Below are 12,500 nucleotides of genomic sequence, written 5' to 3'. Positions count from 1 at the left end.
CCCCAGTGACCTTTGAGTACACAGGCTCCGGGCTTCTGAGTTGATTTATGTTTGCCTGTTTTACCACAGTTGGACACTTCCATTTCATCTTTTCATAGGGGAATTAGCAGAGTTTTCAGGAAACAATACTAGCCACCATTCTTTTCAATTGCAAGGGGGGGAAATTTGGTGTAGCTGAGAGAGATGTTCGTTAAGGGCATCTGTTACCTCTCCTAATTAGTGACATTTCAATCTTCTGCTCTGACTTCTTTTTCACAATTTTTATCAAAACCTTCCCTACCTCTGGCAAACCTAGTTCTATTTTAATGCCCACTATTAAGATAATGAACCAGGATGGCAGCACACCATCAAATGAAAAAAATGTCTGGAGTTTATCACCACTAACTCACACTGCTGGGGACTTCAGAAAAATGCATTCCGGGTAGAGATTTCTTGGGGTAGCTGTGTGTGTGTGTGTGTGTGTGTGTGTGCGCGCGCGCACGCGCGCGCTCTTTCTTTATGCAAAGTCTGAGGTCAAGGCGAGGTCACGGCTATACAGTAATTGAATTTATAATCTTGCTTTCTCCAGCTAGTCCTGAACATGTATAATAAACATCTTAAGACATTTAGGTCACTTCAGTGTCTTAATAAGAGTTTTTAAAATAATTTTTGTAGCCCCTAAAAAAGTGGCTAGCCACTGAAAATTTTAACAAGTGGTAGTAAAAGCTCTCCAAAGCCATGCTCATGATATTTCTAACTCTTTTTTTTTTTTTCTTTGCGGTACGCGGGCCTCTCACTGCTGTGGCCTCTCCCATTGCGGAGCACAGGCTCCGGACACGCAGGCTCAGTGGCCATGGCTCACGGGCCCAGCCGCTCCGCGGCATGTGGGATCTTCCCGGACCGGGGCACGAACCCGTGTCCCCTGCATCTGTATCGGCAGGCGGACTCTCAACCACTGCGCCACCAGGGAAGCCCTCTAACTCTTAAGATCTGTTTGTACCTCGTAATACTAAGAATTACATATCAAATACAGAAAATGAACGGGACATATCAGATCCTGAAATAGTAAGTTGCTTTTAGTTCTCAACTCAGATTTGAATATGTGCAACGTGAGCAGCAAATAAAAAATACAATGAAAAGTTTAGTACTGCACTGTTAATAATTAAAGGACCCACAGTCCCGTATGAATTCCAGGTGGTAAGTCTGCCCACTTCAGGAAGGGAACTAGTTCCGAAAAAACAAACCATTAAACAGACAGGGATAGGTTTTTTAACATAAAAATGCATACTTCATGACATTTTAAGATTCTCAACATCTTATATCCTTATGTCCTTTCATTATCTGAGAAGTAATTAAAATAACTAATGAAACTGCAATCTAACTAAAAGGACACTGGTTGATGCTAACTCTTATTGGCAACATATATTATATCAGTTCTTGTATATGAAGTCCCCGAACTGCTAATAAAAATATTTAAGACACAGATCTACAACAAATTGTGTTGCCAATCAGGTTATCATTATCTTGTATAAACCATGAAAATTGGAATCATGTGAGCAGAAGGTTAGATTAATTCTCCATTCTCATTATAAGCACAGGTGTAGCACAAACACCATGTGAAATAACCAATTAAAATGAAAAGAAAAATCTGCTTTTTCATTAACTGCCTTCACTGCATGACCAATTAGAAAATTATTTAATATTAATATTCTGCATATACCAAAAGTAATTTTCATAGTAACTAACATAGGTAAGAGAGCAAAAATGGCTCTTTATCTATGGTACTATTCAAAATCTGCATTCTCTTGGAGGGAACTCTGATAACTTTTTTTAAAGCCCTTTTAAAAACATAATATATTATGGATATTTATCTAAAAATAGGAAGAGTCTTTGTTAACAGATGAGAAGCCAAGGCTCTGAGAAACTCAGTGACTTATTTGAGGTCACATGTTACCCAGGAGATGTTAATAATTTGCTGAATGACACAGAGCTGGCAAACGGTAGCAAGCATCCCCCCCACCCCGACAATGTTCTGACCAGAGCATGGCCACTACTGTGCTACCCATCTAGAATATTCCAGACTAAACAGGTATCTAAACATGAGCTGGTTTTGAGCCAATCACCACTGGCAACAACCCTACTGTTTAGTCTAAGAATAAGAATGACTGAACATTTTGTAGATTTGGGGATTTTGATGGCTGTGCTACTTGTGTGTAAAAACAAAGAAAAGGCTACACATAAGAAGACTCAGTAACTTGAGTTATCTATATTCCAAAGCTTGCCTCCTTCACACTCATACATTCACATTTCCAAAGACCAGCTCATGATAACCATCTCAGGTTTGAATCCATGATTGTTAAATCCATGGGATGGGAAAAATTACACGTCAGGTTCGAAAAGGGCTTTAACCATCACCTAGCTTGGTCGCTGACATGAATCCCCTCTCTGATATCCCCACCAGGTAGATGGGTAACCTCTACTGGACTGTTGGGTTTTTTTTAAATTTATTTTATTCAAGTATAGTTGATTTACAATGTTGTGCTAATTTCTACTGTAGAGCAAAGTGATTCAGTTATACACATATATACAGTCTTTTTCATATTCTTTTCCATTATGGTTTATCACAGGATGTTGAATATAGTTCCCTGTGCTATACAGTAGGACCTTGTTGTTTATCCATTCTATATATAATAGTTTGCATCTGCTAACCCCAACCTCCCGCTCCGTCCCTCTGCCACCTCCCCGCCCCCTTGGCCACCACCAGTCTGTTCTCTGTGTGCTGGACTCTCTCATACAGCCCTGGCCACCTCAGCGGAGAGCCCACTCCGTCTACGGACAAGGTAACCCTTAGAAGGCTCTGCCTTACCTGACCTAAAATCCTTTCACCAGGACAACCCCTTCGGGTAATTTAAACAATTCTAATCTCACTTCTTCAGGATAGCTATTCAAACATTTAAACTATAGCCACCATGCCGCATAGGCTTCTCCCTTCTTCGCCCTAGGTTAAACACCTGTGATTCTTAACGAGTTATTTCTCGAATGTGAGCTCTAGGATTTTGAGTCCTCTCATCCCTTGGGCCACTCTCTGCTCAAAATGGCGAGTCTGGCTGTGCACCTCTGCAGGTCTTCAGCGGACAACACTAAATGCAGTTACTCCAGGCCCGCTCTGGTCCCCGTGGAGAGAGCAAACACCTCACCAGAGCTTCTCAGTTAAGGGCCCACAGGTACTAGGTGCTATTTGCTTCTCTTTGGGTGGCAATGACCATTTGTTGTTATTGACAACACAGATGTAGGCCACCTATAGGATTCATAGATGTAAAAGTGGGAATCCTTTCATTAAATAAAAATTTGAAAACCTTGAAAACCTAAGAACACCTATCACTTTATCCGAACAGCTTGACCACATTAGTAGGTATACATGGAAGTTCTTGCTTTTGCAAACTTTAATTAACAATATTTGTTTCAATATTATGGACATTATCAGTACATGTAGGACACAGTAAACTCTCAGAATGTTACTGAATTATAATTCCTATACTTATATGACCCATATTATTATCTAGGGTCATAGTGGACATCTTTATCTGAAGATAACTGAGTAAACAGCAAAATATTTTATTTTTAAAAACAACATCACCTTTTCAATCCTAAAACCATCCTAACATTTGATTCTCTTTGGTGTATTTTATGATTTTCCTTGACCATCTTAATGTATGCTCTTTGGAATCGGCTATATACAGCAAGACCATGTATTTAGATGGCTTGGGGTGAATCCAGATACAAAAACATTTTCCTTCTGGGCAAAGTAATAAAATGACATTCTTGCTCCTCCCACTATAAGTCAAACAGAGGTCAGTTCCTGCAACCCTGTATCTGTTTAAATAAACTGGTCCAGCTGTTTGTTTCTAAAATGCCCTTTGACCTTGTGTCTCATCCTCCCCGCTTCTGTGACAGAATGCTTTACTTTCCATTGTAGAAGATTCTAAATTATCAAGAATCTTCTAAACACTGAACCAAAAAAGACCTTTGGATTGTATGTAAACTTACATGAACATTTTCCCTTCTTATAACACTGTCATTTCAAGAAGCATCAGTAAAATAGTTATTTTAAACTCATATGTATGAATACATAAATATATATTAGAGCTTGAACATAAGAAGTGTTTTTTAAGAGAAATAAAAGAGAATGACAAAATTCCAATTTCAAAGTACAATAAAAAATACATTCTCCAATATCCATAAAATAGTTTAAGATGAAATATACCCATGAAATACACACAATCTTTGGAATTTTCCATATTGATAAGGTCTTTTTAAAAAGCCTGTGCATTTAAAAATGTAAGAGAAAACTTTTACAATTTTACAATTGATGTCCAAACATTATAGCCCTTAAAACTCAGATGTATAATGTCAGGAATACGTGACAACAGGACAGTTTTTCTTACTCATTAAAATAGTTTCACACCTTGGTTTAATAGAATGTAGCTCAAATTTGCCATAGACTGGGCATTTTCAAAGGTAATCCTTTTAGTTAAGTATCCTTTAAGGTTGAGAAACATACTGTCTGCATTTCCATATTTCATTCCAAACATCAAGGTATATGTTTTTAAAAATCCCATTTTGCTTTGAAAACACAATCTTCTTTTGTGAAGTACTTTTTAAGAACTGGACACCCTGTAGGTGGTAGAAAACTGAATTAGAGAAAGAATTCTTAAATTTCCTTTACTCCTAGAATCATGGATTAGAATTTCTTCCTGTGACCAAACTGTCTCCTTTCTCAAAACAAGAAGTTTTACAAAGGAAAGGAAGATAATGGATGGGCTTTAGAGCTTTATTCCATGTCAAAATAAACAGAGATGTATTTCTTTTTACCTAATTATTTGTTTAGGACTCAAGTCCCTTAATAAAGGGGGAGTGGGAGGTTGAAAGGGGAGCAAAACCTTCAAATATCTGAGACATGGGATCATCTAAAAACTGAATTTTATCATTTGCATTTTTAAAATAGGAATCAGACAAGGAGAATGGGAGATGAATCTTGAGTTATGCTAAAAAGAGATACAGGAAGTTTTGCTCTATTCTTTCTTGTCTTTGCCCCTAGATGTTTATTTATTATTAGACTTTTTTTTCTTTTCCCATTCTGCTAATTCCACCTATCTCCTTTTATTCTCGGTCTAGATCTGGTAGAACAGCTTTCTAAAGTTGACCTTTGTCCTTTAGTTTATCCTCCACTCCCTGCCCTGGTTCCTTCCCACGAAACTGGATTGTTAAATTTAGTTTTCTCTTTGTGAGAACCAGGAGGGGTGGCCAGATCATAGTGGGCATCCATTAGGACCAAACACCAGGTATATCTGCCCAGTTCCACAGGCAACTTTCCCACGTGGCTTTGCCCTTGGTCTTCCTTGTATGGTTCTCCATGATACTGACCAAAGGAAGGAAAAACTACTTGCTCACTTTCAGAAATGGAATTTTCACCTTTACTCAATTCTACTTCTCAGTGTTTACCACTTACTTATTCACTGATGATTAAGGGGAGTCCATATTTTGTTACTTTAACATGCCACAGCCAACTCATGGAACCGCATCAAATCAAATAAAAATAAAATTCTGACAAAATGCTGTTGTTGCTAAACAATGACATGACTCTCAGTCATTCCCATAGTGCTTCTTGCCAACTAGGCATAAGTGACCAGCCAGCAGGATGGTAGGTACCCATTTAAGTATGTAGAAATGCCATTTTACAATATGTACCCTCCTTTGCCTAAGAAGCTAAAATTATTAAGAAAAGATTTCATTAAATAACAGGATATGGTAGTAAAAATGCTTTATAAACCTATACTATCCATTAAGGAAAGTATTAATTATAGTCATCTTGATTACTATTTAGGTATACTTAAGAATACTTACATATAGACTTTAATAATAATAAAAATTAATACCATGCATTCTTAAGTATCAATATTAGTACTGGTGATTTCTGCACGCACTATTCTTTATTCAGTTAAACATGAACAACATGCAACTATAATACTTAATTGCTATATAATTCATTTTATTTATATTCATTGCAATAAATATTTTTATAGAATTAAGCCTTGTGAAATATCTTCAAATATAAAATTTCACATTGGAAAGTAGGTGCTGGATTCCAGAGTTTTGTTCTTTCTTTTTCCATGAATTTTCTTGATGTAGCATTTCTTTCAGCTTTATCACAGTCACTTAAAGAAAATTATATATCCAACATTTTTTTTTAAGTCAGCATTTTCTAATATAACTTTAAGGCCTGTTTTATAAACAAACGTTTCAGGGAACGAGTTCTAGCTGTTTCCCACATGACACTCTGTTCTTTTAAACAAGAAATCGACTTCAAAATCTTTTGTTGGAATTCTCTATTTTAGATTTACATTTCCTTATTGGATTTAATGATCTGTAACTGGCAGACTTCAGGGTCCAAGCCTTCTTCTACGCTCCCTTTCTCTGTGAAGTAAAATTTCATGAAACATGATTTTAAGACGCTCAAGAAAGTTGATTCAATCTCAAGTCAAACCTAATGAAATCATGTTTTTGGCACTGTCTTCTAGTTTCTCAACCTCCTCCAGGATCTGACAGTTTCAGGACTGCAATACATCATCTGTGTGTCTGAGGCTGGGGGAGGTGACTGAACAGGAGGGGAGAAGGGAGCATGTGTTTTGCTCTCCATCCACTCTAGAAACATAATATTGGAATTTTGCTCAAATCACAAGAAGCCCATCAATCAGAGGTCTGAGAAGGTTCCCCTTCTCTAGAAGTGATAGGTAGATTTGGCAAACTACTCTAGAAAAAAAATGAAGCTAAGACAGTTGAGGAAGTTAATTATATATAAAATTTCTTGCAAGCAACTAGTGAAAAAAGTCACTAATTAGTTGAGAAATATAATGCAAAGTAAAAACAAAACCCAAGTTTCATTTTGGACTTTATACGTTGAAATAACTTGCAAACACTCCATCACTTGGTTATATATTACAGGAAGTTTTCCTTGAAAGCAAATTGGAAAATGACTTCTTTTGACTCTAAAAAAGAATAGAAGCTCAGCTTGCTAAATCCTTTCATCTGAACTGAATTCAAAGCAAGGGTGGCTCCCTTAGTGCACAGTCTCTAATTCTTTTGCTACCTTCTATATCACTAAAGCCTTAGGCTCTAAACTCAGTTGAATGAATTGTAGGGCTGTCTCACTAGACCTAGCATAAGGAATACCCAGTAGTTATAGGTATCTTAAGTATGCATATAAACATAGGTAACCAAATGGCATCTATAAGATATTTACTTAAATGGGACAATTTGTCAAATTTGATTTTGTGTAACCTTGTAAATATTTTTTAGAATGTGGTTTACTTCAAGTCTATGAAATTAAAGTGATTATTAGCATAGTGATTAAGCAATAGGATAATCTAGCAAAACCTCCTTTACTAATGAGAAGCTAAAATGGGAATAATAATACCTTCAAAGAATGAATGTGTCTCTGATTTAAGCTGAACCATTTTTCATATAAATTCTCATTTTCCCATAGTCACAAAATTCAATAAAATTGCATCTAACTAAATATCCCTTAAACATTACAGAATAAGTATACCGTTATTTAAAACAAATCTTAACGTTCTGCCAATTTCCATTGTAAACAGGATGACCAGATAATTTATCATCTACACTGGGAAAATTTTGAGAGTAGAAGGAACATTATTAATAATTATGCTGGGCAACAGGCATAAACCATGAATGTCCCATGCAATTGGGGTGTATGGGCTACCTTACTGATCAAATATGCACCTATTTTCCCAAACAGAATTTCCCCTCAATAATTGGAATTGACCAGCCCAGCATGCATACTGTGTTAGGTGACCAGCCTAGCATGCATACCGTGTTCTAGAATCTCAGCACCATCTTGGAGTAGCTCTCAGCTCTTTCCTTTCTCTAGAATCTCTCCTTTATTTGTCTCAAGCCTTCACTAACTAGAAACTTCCAGGCCTGGAGTCTCTACTCGTGCCAAGGGAAGATATCTCAAAATTTAGCTCGATTTTTTCTTTTCACCTGGTCACAGATTAGGTTTGACCTGAATGGAGGCCTCTGTCTATTCCTCAGAATGTTCACTGTAACTTCTGTTTCAATTAGCAATGTTCAAAACCTAAGCTCTATGTAATGTATATCAGTATGTAACCTGTAGGCCCTTACATACAAATGGAACCACTTAAACTAAAAGGCAAAATCTCTCGATTGATGTATATGACAAAATCTTTCCAATGAGGACAATAGAACCAACAAAATGACCTCCTCTTGGAACTTGTCAAATCTTTGAAAAATGCTTACGGTCATCGAAGTCACATAGGGGAAAGTTTGGAGAATGTACATTTCACTTCTGAGTTGCCAGCCTTTTCTTTGAACACCATTGCTCATAATTATCACAGTCAAAACACGGGCCACAGGCAGGAAGAGTGAGAGCGCTGTCTGGTGGGAAGAGCGTGAAAACTGAGTAGGAAAACTGCCACTTACTGACTCTGAGATCATAGCAGTATTTAGGTGCTGGAATTGTGATGATCAAGTGAGGGGACGTTTTATGCAAAGTGCTTTGTAAACTGTAAAACCTAAGACAGAGGTTTGCTGGGGATAGTGTCCTTATGATTCTCAAAAATACCTAATGGTACAAAAACTTATATACAAATTCTTATGGCAGCAAAAGATGGAAACAACCCAAATGTCCATCAACAAACGAACTAATAAAGAAAATGTGCTAGGGCTTCCCTGGTGGTGCAATGGTTGAGAGTCCGCCTGCTGATGCAGGGGACACGGGTTTGTGCCCCGGTCCGGGAAGATCCCACATGCCACAGAGCGGCTAGGTCCGTGAGCCATGGCCGCTGAGCCTGCGCGTCCGGACCCTGTTGCTCCGCAATGGGAGAGGCCACAACAGTGAGAGGCCCGCGTACCGCAAAAAAAAAAAAAAAAAGAAAGAAAATGTGCTATACCCATACAATGGAACATTATTCAGGCATCAAGAGGAATGAAGTTTGACACATGTTACAACGTGAATGAAACTTGAAAACATAATGCTAAGTGAAGGAAACCAGTCACAAAAGACCACAGATTTTGTGATCACATTTATGTGAAATGTCCAGAATAGACCAATCTATAGAGACAGAAAATAGATTTGTGGTAGAGCTGGGGATGGATGTATGGGGAGGATGCAGGGTTTCTTTTTGAGGTGGTGAAAATGTTCTCAAACTGACTGTGGGGATGGTTGCCCATATCTGTGAATATACTTAAAACCACTGAATTGTACAATTTAAATGAGTGATTTGCGTGGTATGTGAATTATATCTCAGTAAAGCCGTTAAAAATAAATACATAACGGTGGAATGCACGAGACACCGGACCAGGCCCTCCTTGCCTCTAATTAGGGGTGTAATATTGTAAGGCCCTGAGCCTCATCTGTTAAAGGATGCACACAATCTTATCCAGGACTTGGACTCTGTCATTCTATAGTATTGTTTCTAAAATTTTAATCCGTGCTCCTTTTGATAAACTTCAACATCTCCTATCCCTTTGTTACTTGCTATTTCAAAAGGAATAGCACGACAAAAATCAAAAGTTAATTCCCAAGAAGCTTTTTTATACCACATTCGCTCAGAATGATTCTGATCTGCCTTTTCTGGCCACTCTCTCCAGTCCCCACTTGGCCCTGAGGATGGGAATCCCTGCCATAACCCATTGCACTGTCCTTTCTGTAAACAGTCCTGCCAGGTAACTAGCCATGGGAGCTGAGACCTGACATCTTTGGACACGTACAATTCTTTCCATTAGCTTTTCAACATCTCCTACACCCTACCCTTTCCAAGTACATATGAACTCTGACCCAAACTAGGGATCAAATAAAGTCAACTGTAGCAGATGTTCTAGGGATGCAGGCCAACAAAACCCTTCAACTAGACAACAACCCTCAAAACTACCAGTTTACATTCAAATCAGCATCCTAAAGTAGAACATACTGGAAACTTAAAAGATACATATTTTTAATCACGATGCATTTAATTCCAACCGTCTGCAACATACTATTCTTTCTTTTTTCATAAATGTATTTATTTTATTTATTTATTTTTGGCTGCGTTGGGTCTTCATTGCTGCCTGTGGGCTTTCTCTAGTTGCGGTGAGCGGGGACTACTCTTCATTGTGGTGCGCGGGCTTCTCACTGCGGTGGCTTCTCATGTTGAGGAGCATGGGCCCTAGCTGTGCAGTCTTCAGTAGTTGTGGCACGTGGGCTCAGTATTGTGGCTCGCGGGCTCTAGAGTGCAGGCTCAGTGGTTGTGGCACATGGACTTAGTTGCTCCCTGGCAGGTGGGATCTTCCCAGAGCAGGGCTCCAACCCATGTCTGCTGCCCTGGCAGGCGGATTCTTAACCACTGCACCACCAGGGAAGCCCCAATATATTATTCTTGAAAAATAGTGACCAAATCAGTAGTAAGCCAGATGTCTCCCATGACAGGAAATACGTTTTTGACCTAAGTTACATTTAGAATCCAAGACCAGTAATTCCCACGGGCCTGAAAGAGTTAATGTATTTGCAAAAGGAAGTACTTTTTCCTTTCTTCAGTGATGGGATCTAATCTTGTGGCCCTTTAACCACATTGGTTAAGAGGGTAAAAGGAAAAAGGAGCTCTCAAGGGTGGGAAGAGATTAAGGTTTTTTGTTTATTTGTTATTGTTCAGGTGTCAAGAGCCCCACAGAGTTAATTATTTCCCATATTAATGGGTCAGGCTTAAAGGCCTCATAAGAATGGAAATAAAATAAGGAGGAGAATATCAAAGGCTATGAGGGCATGTAACGGGACAGCCCTGTATTTGCCAAAGTTACAAACATCCATGTTGTTGGCGTGGTTTTTTTGTTTGTTTTTTGCTCTTTCATGTTATTTTATTTTTTTTACATCTTTATTGGAGTATAATTGCTTTACAATGGTGTGTTAGTTTCTGCTGTATAACAAAGTGAATCAGCTATACATATACGTATGTTCCCATATCTCTTCCCTCTTGCTTCTCCCTCCCACCCTCCCTATCCCACCCCTCTAGGTGGTCACAAAGCACCGAGCTGATCTCCCTGTGCTATGTGGCTGCTTCCCACTAGCTATCTATTTTACATTTGGTAGTGTATATATGTCCATGTGTTGGCGTGTTTTTGTTGTCATTTTTTTAAATGCTCTCTTTCCCCTTAAAAATTAACAAAAGAAACACAACAAAACCCTGATAATCTACACAAAGTTCCAGGCATTCACACATTGGAGCCACGCAGATCCAAGACATTTGCCCTCAGAAACACTCCCTCCCCATGCACCCCTGGCTCCTCTCCATTTTTGAGAAACTTGTCTTATTCAACAAGGAGGCAACATTTGCTCCACTTTTTACTATTTCAGGCTGCCTCTTTAATCACTCAGAAATGCTGTTTGTTTTAAGTAGGTGCAGCCTGAAGCCAGAGGGTGATGTAAGTGCGAGGGGAGAGGGGGGTCTCTGTGGGCACAGCTCCTGTGCCCCAGTGCTCAATGGTTAATCACCCAACACCGGCCCGAGCAACTGTTGACACAAAATAGGTGGAGATCAGGTCTGTGCAAGCAGAAAATACCAGAAAGGCAAACTATATGTAAACACACTTAAGACAGATTTGACAAGAATAGACCTCAACCTGACTTGCTAGGAAACTCCTCAAGCCGAAAACCTCAATGTTCTTCTCCGCTGAGGCTGTTTCCCCTGACAAAGTTTCCTTTGAGAAGAAGAAGAGTAACATTTTCAAAACTAAAATGAGTTTACAGAAATCAGCGGAGACATGTGTCCCCTTGATGCACATAGTGTGAGTTGCGAATGTGCTCCTACATGCAGAAGTTATGTAATATAATACAGTTCTTGCAGGTACCCCTGGAGCACAGCCAAATGAGAGAGAAAAGAGAGAGAGAGAGTGCTATGTGGCTGCTTCCCACTAGAGGGAGAGAAGGAGGGAGGGAGAGGGAGGGAGAGAGGAAAATACCAGCGTGTGCAAACAACCACAATTCAAAAAGTTATTTCTCCTGACCTATAAAACTCATGCAAAGGAGCAAATGGATAATGCTTAAACAGTCTTTTAATCTTATCTAACTGACACCTGACAACCCATTACTTATAGATCGTTAACGCACCAGCTAAAAAGTTTGTCATGTACAAAATTACTAGAGAAAAAGATTGAACGCCTGAGGAAAAAACAAATTTTGCTGTACAATAACTTCAGAAATTCCGAGCCTATTATCTGTCATGCCCTTCACAGACTCAGAGCGCACTGCTAAAAACAACTGATTTATCTTTATTATGAATCCGAAAGTGACAGCACACATGTTTTTCATGTCTTGCGATAATGTTTAATTTCATCTAGTTTTTATTTTACAGGGCTTTGATTTGCTTATTTAAGATGAAGAAAAGTAACAACTTTGTAATGAATTGTCCAGTTTGTCTCTTTATCAAAGGCCCTGTTGTGTGTGGTTTTTT

At 38.6% G+C, this 12,500-nt stretch overlaps 1 protein-coding gene across 3 annotated transcripts in view; it reads right to left on the bottom strand.

The window, feature by feature from the left end:
• MEIS1 (Meis homeobox 1) overlaps positions 1-12,500 on the bottom strand; it is a 138,361-nt gene that overhangs the window by 5,159 nt on the left and 120,702 nt on the right. The window lies entirely within an intron of this gene.

The sequence above is a fragment of the Neophocaena asiaeorientalis genome, unplaced genomic scaffold, assembly GCF_003031525.2.
Source record: "Neophocaena asiaeorientalis asiaeorientalis breed wild unplaced genomic scaffold, Neophocaena_asiaeorientalis_V1.1 scaffold381, whole genome shotgun sequence".
Taxonomy (NCBI): domain Eukaryota; kingdom Metazoa; phylum Chordata; class Mammalia; order Artiodactyla; family Phocoenidae; genus Neophocaena; species Neophocaena asiaeorientalis.
Note: the sequence above shows the minus strand (reverse complement) of the source record. Positions and strands in the feature narration are given on the sequence as shown.